Source organism: Manis javanica, chromosome 6 (genome assembly GCF_040802235.1).
Source record: "Manis javanica isolate MJ-LG chromosome 6, MJ_LKY, whole genome shotgun sequence".
NCBI classification, from domain to species: Eukaryota; Metazoa; Chordata; class Mammalia; order Pholidota; family Manidae; genus Manis; species Manis javanica.
Genome location: NC_133161.1, coordinates 93,821,374 through 93,833,130, shown reverse-complemented (window position 1 = coordinate 93,833,130; position 11,757 = coordinate 93,821,374).

The following is an 11,757-nucleotide window of genomic DNA, read 5'->3' as shown; positions in this document are numbered from 1 at the left end:
GATATTGGTCTGTAATTTTCTTTTTTGGTGGGGTGTTTGCCTGGTTTTGGTATTAGGGTGATGTTGGCTTCATAGAATGAGTTTGGGAGTATTCCCTCTTCTATTTTTTGGAACACTTTAAGGAGAATGGGTATTATGTCTTCTCTGTGTGTCTGATAAAATTCCGAGGTAAATCCGTCCGGTCCCGGGTTTTGTTCTTGGGTAGTTTTTTGATTACCGTTTCAATTTCTTTGCTCGTAATTGGTTTGTTTAACTTTTGTGTTTCTTCCTTGGTCAGTCTTGGGAAGTTGTATTTTTCTAGGAAGTTGTCCATTTCTTCTAGGTTTTCCAGCTTGTTGGCATATAGGTTTTCATAGTAGTCTTTAATAATTCTTTGTATTTCTGTGGAGTCTGTCGTGATTTTTCCATTCTCTTTTCTGATTCTGTTGATTTGTGTTGATTCTCTTTTTCTCTTAATAAGTTTGGCTAGAGGCTTATCTATTTTGTTTATTTTCTCAAAGAACCACCTCTTGGTTTTGTTGATTTTTGCTATTGTTTTATTCTTCTCAATTTTGTTTATTCCTTCTCTGATCTTTATTATGTCCCTCCTTCTGCTGACTTTAGGCCTCATTTGTTCTTCTTTTTCCAGTTTCGATAATTGTGATGTTAGACTATTCATTTGGGATTGTTCTTCCTTCTTCAAGTGTGCCTGGATTGCTATATACTTTCCTCTCAAGACTGCTTTCGCTGCGTCCCACAGAAGTTGGGGCTTTGTGTTGTTGTTGTCATTTGTTTCTATATATTCCTTGATCTCTATTTTGATTTGTTCATTGATCCATTGATTATTTAGTAGCATGTTGTTAAGCCGCCATGTGTTTGTGAGCCTTTTTGTTTTCTTTGTAGAATTTATTTCTACTTTCATACCTTTGTGGTCTGAAAAATTGGTTGGTAGAATTTCAATATTTTGGAATTTACTGAGGCTCTTTTTGTGAGCTAGTATGTGATCTATTCTGGAGAATGTTCCATGTGCACTTGAGAAGAATGTATATCCTGTTGCTTTTGGATGTAGAGTTCTATAGATGTCTATTAGGTCCATCTGTTCTAGTGTGTTGTTCAGTGCCTGTGTGTCCTTACTTATTTTCTGCCCGGTGGATCTATCCTTTGGGGTGAGTAGTGTGTTGAAGTCTCCTAAAATGAATGCATTGCAGTCTATTTCCCTCTTTAGTTCTGTTAGTATTTGTTTCACATATGCTGGTGCTCCTGTATTGGGTGCATATATATTTAGAATGGTTATATCCTCTTGTTGGACTGAGCCCTTTATCATTATGTAGTATCCTTCTTTATCTCTTGTTACTTTCTTTGTTTTGAAGTCTATTTTGTCTGATATTAGTACTGCAACCCCTGCTTTCTTCTCACTGTTGTTTGCCTGAAATATGTTTTTCCATCCCTTGAGTTTTAGTGTGTGCTTGTCTTTGGGTTTAAGGTGAGTTTCTTGTAAGGAGCATATAGATGGGTCTTGCTTTTTTATCCATTCTATTACTCTGTGTCTTTTGATTGGAGCATTAAGTCCATTTACATTTAGGGTGACTAGTGAGATATATGTACTTATTGCCATTGCAGGCTTTAGATTCGTGGTTACCAAAGGTTCAAGGTTAGCTTCTTTAGTATGTTACTGCCTAACTTAGCTCACTTATTGAGCTGTTATATACACTGTCTGGAGATTCTTTTCTTCTCTCCCTTCTTATTCCTCCTCCTCCATTCTTCATATGTTGTGTGTTTTGTTCTGTGCTCTTTGTAGGAGTGCTCCCATCTAGAGCAGTCCCTATAGGATGCCCTGTAGAGGTGGTTTGTGGGAAGCAAATTCCCTCAGCTTTTGCTTGTCTGGGAATTGTTTAATCCCGCCATCATATTTAAATGATAGTCGTGCTGGATACAGTATCCTTGGTTCAAGGCCCTTCTGTTTCATTGCATTAAGTATATCATGCCATTGTCTTCTGGCCTGTAGGGTTTCTGTCGAGAAGTCTGATGTTAGTCTGATGGGTTTTCCTTTATAGGTGACCTTTTTCTCTCTAGCTGCCTTTAAAACTCTTTCCTTGTCCTTGATCCTTGCCATTTTAATTACTATGTGTCTTGGTGTTGTCCTTCTTGGGTCCTTTCTGTTGGGGGTTCTGTGTAATTCCATGGTCTGTTCGATCATTTCCTCCCCCAGTTTGGGGAAGTTTTCAGCAATTATTTCTTCAAAGAGACTTTCTATCCCTTTTCCTCTTTCTTCTTCTTCTGGTACCCCTATAATACGAATATTATTCCTATTGGATTGGTCACATAGTTCTGTTAGTGTTGTTTCATTCCTGGAGATCCTTTTATCTCTCTCTATGTCAGCTTCTATACGTTCCTGTTCTCTGGCTTCTATTCCTTCAATGGCCTCTTGCATCTTATCCATTCTGCTTATAAATCCTTCCAGGGATTGTTTCACTTCTGTGATCTCCTTCCTGACATCTGTGATCTCCCTCCGGACTTCATCCCATTGCTCTTGCATTTTTCTCTGCATCTCATCCCATTGCTCTTGCATTTTTCTCTGCATCTCTGTCAGCATGTTCATGATTTTTATTTTGAATTCTTTGTCAGGAGGACTGGTTAGGTCTGTCTCCTTCTCAGTTGTTGTCTCTGTGATCTTTGTCTGCCTGTAGTTTTGCCTTTTCATGGTGATAGAGATAGTTTGCAGAGCTGGTACAAGTGACCGCTGGAAGAGCTTCCCTTCTTGTTGGTTTGTGGCCTTCCTTTCCTGGGAGAATAGCGACCTCTAGTGGCTTATGCTTGGCAGCTGTGCACAGACAGGGCTTCTGCTACCTGCCCGTTTGTTATGGAGTTTATCTCCGCTGTTGCTATGGGCGTGGCCTGGCTGGGGTTGCTCCTCCAAAATGGTGGAGCCCTGTTGGAGGGGTATTGGCCAGGAGGCTATTTATCTCCGTAAAGGGCCTCTGTGCTCCCTGTTACCCAGGGGTTTAGAGTGCCAAGAGATCCCCAGATTCCCTGCCTCTGGCCTAAGTGTCCTGTCCTGCCCCTTTAAGCCTTCCAAAAAGCACTCTCCATGTCAAAACAACAACAGCGACAATGAGAGAGGAACAGAAGAAAAAAAAGGAAAAAACACGTGATTTTTTTTTGTCCTCAGGTGCCGGTCCCAGGCACCCGCTCAGTGGTCCTGCTGCCCTGCCTGCCTAGCACTGAGGTCCCTGTCGCTTCAAGGCTTCCAAAAAGCACCCGCCAAAAAAATAAAATAAAATAAAAAGGGAAAAACACGCGATATTGTTTGTCCTCAGGTGGTGGTCCCAGGGACCCGCCCACTGGTCCTGCCACCCTGCCTCCCTAGCACTGGGGTCCCTGTCCCTCCAAGGCCTCCAAAAAACGCTCGCCAAAAAAAACAGGAGAAACGTGCGACCCTCTCTGTCCCCAGGTGCTGGTCTCAGGCACCTGCTCACCGGCCCTGCCGCCCTGCCGCCCTGCCTCCCTGGCACTGGGGTCCCTGTCCCCCTAATGCCTCCAAAAAGCACTTGCCAAAATGAAAAAAACGGGAGAAACGCGCGATTTTCTTTGTCCTCAGGCGCCGGCCCCAGGCCCCCGCCCACCGGTCCCGCCACCCTGCCTCCCTAGTATTGGGAAAAATGCGCGATTTTCTTTGTCCCCAGGCGCCGGTCTCAGGCACCCGCTCTCCAGTCTTGCTGCCCTGTTTCGCTGGTATTGGGTTCCCTGTCCCTTTAAGGCTTCCAAAAAGCACTCGCCAAAAAGAGAAAAAAAAAGGGGAAAAATGCGCGATTTCCTCTGTCCTCAGGCGCCGGTCCCAGGCACCCGCTCACCAGTCCTGCTGCCCTGCCTCCCTAGCACCGGGGTTCCTGTCCCTTTAAGACTTCCAAAAAGCACTCGCCAAAAAAAAAAACCAGTCCGGTTTCTTTCCACCCACCAGGAGCCGGGGGGAGGGGCGCTCGGGTCCCGCCGGGCTGGGGCTTGTATCTTAACCCCTTCGCAAGGCGCTGGGTTCTTGCAGGTGTGGATGTGGTCTGGATGTTGTCCTGTGTCCTCTGGTCTCTATTTTAGGAAGAGTTTTCTTTGTTATATTTTCATTGATCTATGTGTTTTTTGGAGGAGATTTCCACTGCTCTACTCACACCGCCATCCTGGCTCGACCCCTGTCCAAGAGATTTTTGCCTATGTTTTTTTCTAAGAGTTTTATGGTTTCATGACTTACATTCAGGTCTTTGATCCATTTCAAATTTACTTTTGTGTATGGGGTTAGACAGTGATCCAGTTTCATTCTCTTACATGTAGCTGTCCAGTTTTGCCAGCACCATCTGTTGAAGAGACTGTCATTTCCCCATTGTATGTCCATGGCTCCTTTATCGAATATTAATTGACCATATATGTTTGGGTTAATGTCTGGAGTCTTTAATCTGTTCCACTGGTCTGTGGCTCTGTTCTTGTGCCAGTACCAAATTGTCTTGATTACTGTGGCTTTGTAGTAGAGCTTGAAGTTGGGGAGTGAGATCCCCCCTACTTTATTCTTCTTTCTCAAGATTACTTTGGCTATTCGGGGTCTTTGGTGTTTGCATATGAATTTTTGAACTATTTGTTCCAGTTTGTTGAAGAATGCTGTTGGTAATTTGATAGGGATTGCATTGAATCTGTATATTGCTTTGGGCAGGATGGCCATTTTGATGATATTAATTCTTCCTAGCCAAGAGCATGAGATGAGTTTCCATTTGTTAGTGTCCTCTTTTATTTCTCTTATGAGTGTCGTATAGTTTTCAGGGTATAGGTCTTTCACTTCTTTGGTTAGGTTTGGGACTTTATTTTAAGGAGAAAGAAATTGCTAAGTGTGTGAACCCCCTTGCTGTTAGGTTTCCATCCCTTGTAGCAGAGCCCAGTTCTAATCAGCACACTTGGTGCTGTCCTGGACATGGGGATTCTCTGTGAGGTTTGGTTCCCCGTGGAGTTACCGAGGAGGCCCTTTGCTCTCAGGTCTTCACACTAATTTGGGGACGCTACCATGACCTCACCTTCTCGTTGATGCTCACTGGTGCTTATCTCTCTTTCGATTTTTTTCCTCTCTTTCTCAGTTCAGCAGATATGACTCTCTCCTATAGCATGAAAAAATTATTCTCTTACATCATCCGAATCAGAGTTTTGATGAACGCCTGCCCTCAGACCCTTGGGGCTTTGACTTTTGAGACTCAAAACTTTTATCTCTCAATGGCATCTTGCCATGCTGATGGACAGTGACTGTAATGGGGTTTGTGGAGGGGACTTGGTTATGGGGGGAGTCTAGTAAACATAATGTTCCTCATGTAATTGTAGATTAATGATACTGAAAAAAAAAACCAAAAAACTTTTCTCTCTCATCTGTTGACTCAAAGATGTAGTGTGAAAGTCAGAAACTCAGAGCTGGTATTTTTATGTTGCTGCATCCCAGATTTTATGTTGCTGTGAGCCCAGAATGCTGTAGTTGATGCCTGAACAGGGAAAAGGTCACAAAGGAACAGAAATCACCAGGAGCATAGACTCTGACTGCTTTATCAAATGAGACCCTGCCACATGAGCATTCACCTAGATGTAGTGTCAGGAAATGCCAGTACTAGAAAAATCTCTAAGAATATCCCCCAAAAGAAGAGTTCTGTGTTTAAATAAGTTTCAGAAACAGAGCTTTTACTATGCTAGTATGAATTGTGAGGTAGGTAGAGTGCTGTATGTCCTAAATGTATTTTTCTCCCCAGTACCATTTATCAAAGCACACGAGAGTTCTGTCTTCTAAAATGCGTCTTTACACAAGTCTATGTGTGCATTGTTGCAGAGACAGTGTCTGGGAGGAAATATACACTGGTATACACAGTGGCCTTTGGGGAGCCACAGTGGGAAGTAGACCTCGTCCTCACTGTACAACTTTTTGTATTTGGGGCTTATATGTACTATGTGCGTGTATTAAAGTAGATACATCTTGCTTCGGGAGGAGGGGGTTCCCCACTCCAGGCAAGTTCATTGTGAATGCGGTGAGACTGAACAGAGACAAGAGCAAGTGGGGGGGCGGTTGAAAGGGGCTAATACCATGTTTATTCTCGCAGCAGTAGATCGAGTGGTGGAGTCCCATCCGTCTCACTATGTACAGGAGGTAAAGGCAGCGCAGTCTCTCCCTTCCTAGCACCGTGGCTCCTCAACCTCCCCCCGCCAGCCTCCATCCTCTCCGGAATCATCCGCTAGGCTTCCCTTCCCCCCTCTCCCATGATCCTCCTCTCCCGCCTTCCCCACCTCTAGAGCGGGGAGGAACACTGTGGGCGGGACTCTGCTGACTGCCGGGCACTGAGGAGAGGCGAGAATGGGTGTTTCTCCTCTACCCCTTTCCTGCGCTGGGACTCCTGTGACTGACCGGCCCTCGGTCCGGGGGAAACATCCCGCTGCCCATACATACGCAAACAGGCTCGCTATGTACAATGGGTGACGTTAAGGTCAGGCAAGTATCCTGATGAGAAATTTCCATTTTCTCTACAATACAGTATATTGGTGGGAGCTTATGTGAGTTCAAAGCTGGAAATCCAGTGGCATCATATTGACGTGAGTTCACCTCAAGAACGTCAGCCACTGCTCTCTGCTGAAGGTCATCATAAGAAATGTCCCTCAGAAACTCTCCACTGAGCCTGATGACTTTGAGGATGCACTGAAATCGGAAAGCCAGAAAAACAAAAGTCGGATTTGACGGCTCTGATGTGGAACTGGATCTACCAAATGTTTAAGAATCTCTAATGTGCAGCCCAAATTGAGACCCACTGGGGTTGAGAGGGAACTTTAAGAAGTCCTCATCCGGTAGCCATTTCTCTTGCTTGGGGCAAAGTACTGGGTCGGGGAAATTCAAGAGTGAGTAGGACTCAGTCTATCTTAAAGGTGCTCCTGGAGCTGGAACTTCTGTTTCTTATCAAAGACATTTCAGAAAGAACCTCTCCCTCTCTCCCCACCCCCAGCTTCCTCGTGCAGGAGCTGGGCCAGGCTTTGCCCAGAGAGAGCTGAATGGAGCTGGCACAGTCAGCTTTGGAAGATAAAGAACTTTGAGTCACATGGGGCCCCGAGGGTAGCCTGGCCCCTCCAGGTGCTTCTGAGAGACTCCACATTACAGGTCACTCTGTGGCCCAGAGAGTATAGGAGGGGTCAGTCTGTCTGTACAGCAGGACATGTGTGTGTGTGTGTGTGTGTGTGTGTGTGTGTGTGTGTGTGTGTGTGTGAAAATTCATCCATGTAAACGTGGAGATCTAACTGGCTTTATTAAGCGAGTGTGGAGCAAAAAGTTTTTAGCAAAAGAAGAGATTAGGGATTGTTTTGGGCAAGGTCACTTTCTCTTAGGGGGAAGACTAGGGAGCCTTAGAATGCAGATGTCCTCATCTTCTTTTAGGGAAGATGGAGAAGGCTCAGGTGACAGATTATCCCATTGGTGGTGTTGGCCAGAAAATTCCTGCCTAACTACATTTTTCAGAGAACTTGAAACTGTAATTAAGTATAGGTATTAAGCCCCATTTTGGTGACTTGGCCTAGCAGAAGTGATGCCATGTTGGGCCTCTGTGTTTCTTTTTAATAGTATGTCTCTATATTTTTTAGCATCCCAGAGTCACCCAGCCTTTTTTTCTTACTACAATTTTTAAAATTAAGGTAGTATTGATATACACTCTTATGAAGGTTTCATATGAAAAACAATGTGGTTACTATATTCACCCATATTATTGAGTACCCCCTCCCCCACAAACCCCATTGCAGTCACTGTCCATCAGTGTGGTAAGATGCCACAGAGTCACTACTTGACTTCTCTGAGTCACTCAGCCTTTCTTAAAACTCTAGCATTGGAGTGTAAGGGCCAAGGGCAGGCCACCCCAAGAGGTGCCACTTTGACAAGCAATTATGTCAGAGATGAAAACAGTCAAGGCCCAAAGATCAGAAAGAACTTTGACTTTCCCTCTCTGAGCTGCATAAAAAGAAGGCAGCTGGAGGAACTGTTCCCGAGGAGAGCCACCACCCTGGGGAGTACGTTCTAATATGAACTAGGGGTGGTAGGCAGGGAGCAGGGAGGCAGAGTCTGTTAACATTCCTCTATGGGTCCCTCATTGTTTCTGCAACATGTTTACCAAACATTTACTCTCTTGTGTTCCTGTGAATTGCTTTCCTTTTCCTTTGAAGTCTCAGGTGCCTGTCCATTTCTCCTTAGTTCACAATGACTTACATACCTCATTGTCTCTGACTGTCTTTGTCTATGGATTCCCCTTAAATTTGAAATTAAACATTTTTTTCTTCTGTTAATCTGTCTCTTGTCAATTTGATTTCTACACCAGCAAGAGGAACTTTGAAGGAGGAAATTCCTCCCCAGCAAGAAGAAACCATCCTTTCATAGGAGAGTGTTCTGATCTCGGACAACTCTAATTCTATTTTATCTTAAATTTTTTTATCGAGAAATAATTATAGTCTTGTAGGAAACCACGAAATTATTAAAAGGATCCCTTTACCTTCGTTCTCCCAGGAGTGACATCTTATTTGGGTGTAGGTATAGCAAAACTGGAAATCGACATGGGCACATTACTGTCCAGACTGTAAACCTTATTCAGTTTTCATCCCTTTTTGAAACTGCATTCAGTTGTGTGTATGTATATTCTATGTGACTTCATCCTGTGGTAGAAATTCCTATAACCACTACCACAATGAAAATATGAAACAGTACCATCCCTGAAAAAGAATCTCCTGCTACCTCTTTGTATTCACACCTACCACCTTGTCCTGCTCCCCTCCCTGGAAACCACTAATTTGCTGTCCATCTGTAGATGGAGAATGTTACATAAATGGAAGCATACAGGATACAGTCTTTATTGATATATAATTCACATACCATACAACTCATTTATTTAAAGTGTACGGTTCAATGGTTTTTTTGATATATTAAAAGAGTTGTGCAACCAGCACGACTGTCAATTTTAGAACCTTTCATCACCCCACAAAACCTTATATCTGTTAGTAGTCACTCCCCATTTTCCCCAAACCCCCAGCCCTAGGCAACTACTGCTCTCCTTTCTGTCTCTGTACATTTGCTATTTGGGACATTTCGTATAAATGGAATTGTACTGTATATGGTATTTTGTGTCTGGTTCCTTAGTGCAGTATTTTCAGAGTTCATCCATTATGTAGCATGTGCTTCATTCCTTTTTATTGCTGAATAGTATTCCTTTGTGTAGATACATGCCACTTGTTTATCAATTTATCAGTTGACAGACATTTGGGGTGTTTCTACTCTTGGGCTATTATGAATAATATTGCTCTGAACATTTATAGACAAGTTTTTGTGTCGACATAAGTTTTCATTTCTCTCAGGTATATATCTAGGAGTAGAATTGCTGGATCATATAACTCTATGTTTAACCTTTTCAGTTACTCCCAAATTTTTTTCCAAAGTGTTCTTTGAAATACATACATATATGTGTATCCAACCATCCAAAGAATGTACTATTTTATATTCTCACCAGCAGTGTATGAGGATTCTAATTTCTCCACATCCTCACCAACACTTGTTACTACTACCTGTCTTTGACTATAGCCGTCCTAGTGGGTATAAAGTAGGATTTTATTGTGATTTTGATTTGAGTTTCTCTTAATGACTAAACCTGAGCATATTTTCATGTGATTTATTGGACATTTGCCTATCTTGGGAAAAAAAATGCCCAGTTGAACTTTGTCCACTTTTAAATTGGGTTATTTATCTTTTTATTGTTGAGTTGTGTTTTTTTAATGCCATCTAGATAAAAGTCCCTTACCAGATACATGATTTGCAACTATTTTCTCCCACTCTGTGGTTGTCTTTATGCTTTCTTGATAATTTCTTAGTATTTTTTGAAGCACAAAATTTTTTAAGTTTTAATAAAATCCAACTTACCAAGTTTTTCTCTTCTGTTTTTGGTGTTATGGCTTAAAAGGCTTTGCCTAATCTCAGATTATGAAAATTTACTTCTATATTTTCTTCTTAGAATTTTGTAGTTTCACCTCTTAAATTTAGATCAGCAATCCATTTTGAATTAATTTTTGTGTGTGGTATAAAGAATTGGTCCAGTTTCTTTCTCTTGTATGTGGATATCCAGTTGTCCCAGCACCATTTTGTTGAAAAACTCTTCTTTGCCAATGAATGGTCCTAGTGCTCTTGTCCAAAATAGATTGACTGTAAGTGTATGGGTTTGTTTCTGTACATCCAGTTCTGTTCCATTGATTTATTTGTCTGTTCATATGCCAGTAGTACACAGTCTTTGTTACACTAGCTTTGTAGTAAGTTTCAAAATTAGGACTTTGTTCTTTTTCTAGATTGTTTTGGCTTCTCTGAATCCCTTGATTCTGATAAAGACTGCATTGAATGTAAGATCGTTTTAAGGAGTATTGCCATCTTAGCAATATTTATTCCTGCAATCTGTGAACACAGGATGCCTTCCATTTATTTAGGTAGTCTTTAATTTCTTTGAACAATTTTTTTTAGTTTTCAGCTCATATGTTTTGCACTTCTTTTGTTAAATTCCTAAGTATTTTCCCTTTTGATACTATTATGAATAGAACTGTTTTTCTTAATATCATTTCAGATTGTTCATTGTTAGTGTATAGAAATACAACTGATCTTTGTATATAGATATTGTAAGTCTGCAATCTTGATGACCTTATTTATTAGTTCTAACACTTTTCAATGGATTCCTTAGGGTTTTCTATGTACAAGATCATATCATCTGCAAATAGAGGTTTTTTTCTGCACATTTAAAAAATAGACTTTATTTTTTAGAACAGTTTTACGGTCACACCAAAATTGAGAGTCATACCCCTAGACGTGCACCACCTCTTCCATTGTCAACATTCACCACAAGAATGGGACATTTATTATAATCAATGAAGCTACATGGACACATCACTCATTATTCCCCATAATTTACATTACGGTTCACTCTTGGTTGGTACATGCTCTGGGTTTGGACAAATATGTAATGACATGTATCCACCATTATAGTATCATACAGAGTATTTTCACTGCCCTAAAAATCCTCTTTGTTCTGCCTGATTGCTCATCTCTCCTCTGGCAACCACCACCTTTTTACTGTCTCCATAGTTGTGCTGTCTCCCAAATGTCACATAGTTGGGCTCATGTAGTATGTACCCATTTCACATTGGCTTCTCTCCCTTAGTAGTATACTCTTCAGGTTCCTCCATGTCCTTTTATTTTTTTTTAATTTTTAATTTTGGTATCATTAATATACACTCACATGAGCAACATTGTGGTTACTAGATTCCCCCCATTATCAAGTCCCCACCACATACCCCATTACAGTCACTATCCATCAGTGTAGTAAGATGCTATAGAATCACTATGTGTCTTCTCTGTGCTGTACTGCCTCCCCATGCCCCTCCCTTACATTATGTGTGCTAATGTAATGCCCCTTTTCCCCCTTATCCCTCCCTTTCCACCCACCCTCCCCAGTCCCTTTCCCTTTGGTAACTGTTAGTCCATTCTTGGGTTCTGTGATTCTGCTGCTGTTCTGTTCCTTCAGTTTTTGCTTTGTTCTTATGCTCCACAGATGAGTGAAATCGTTTGATACTTGTCTTTCTCCACCTGGCTTATTTCACTGGGCATAATACCCTCTAGCTCCATCCATGTTGTTGCAAATGGTAGGTCCTCCATGCCCTTTCATGGCTTGGTAGCTCATATCTTTTTAGTGCTGAACAATATTCCATTGTCTGGATGTACAA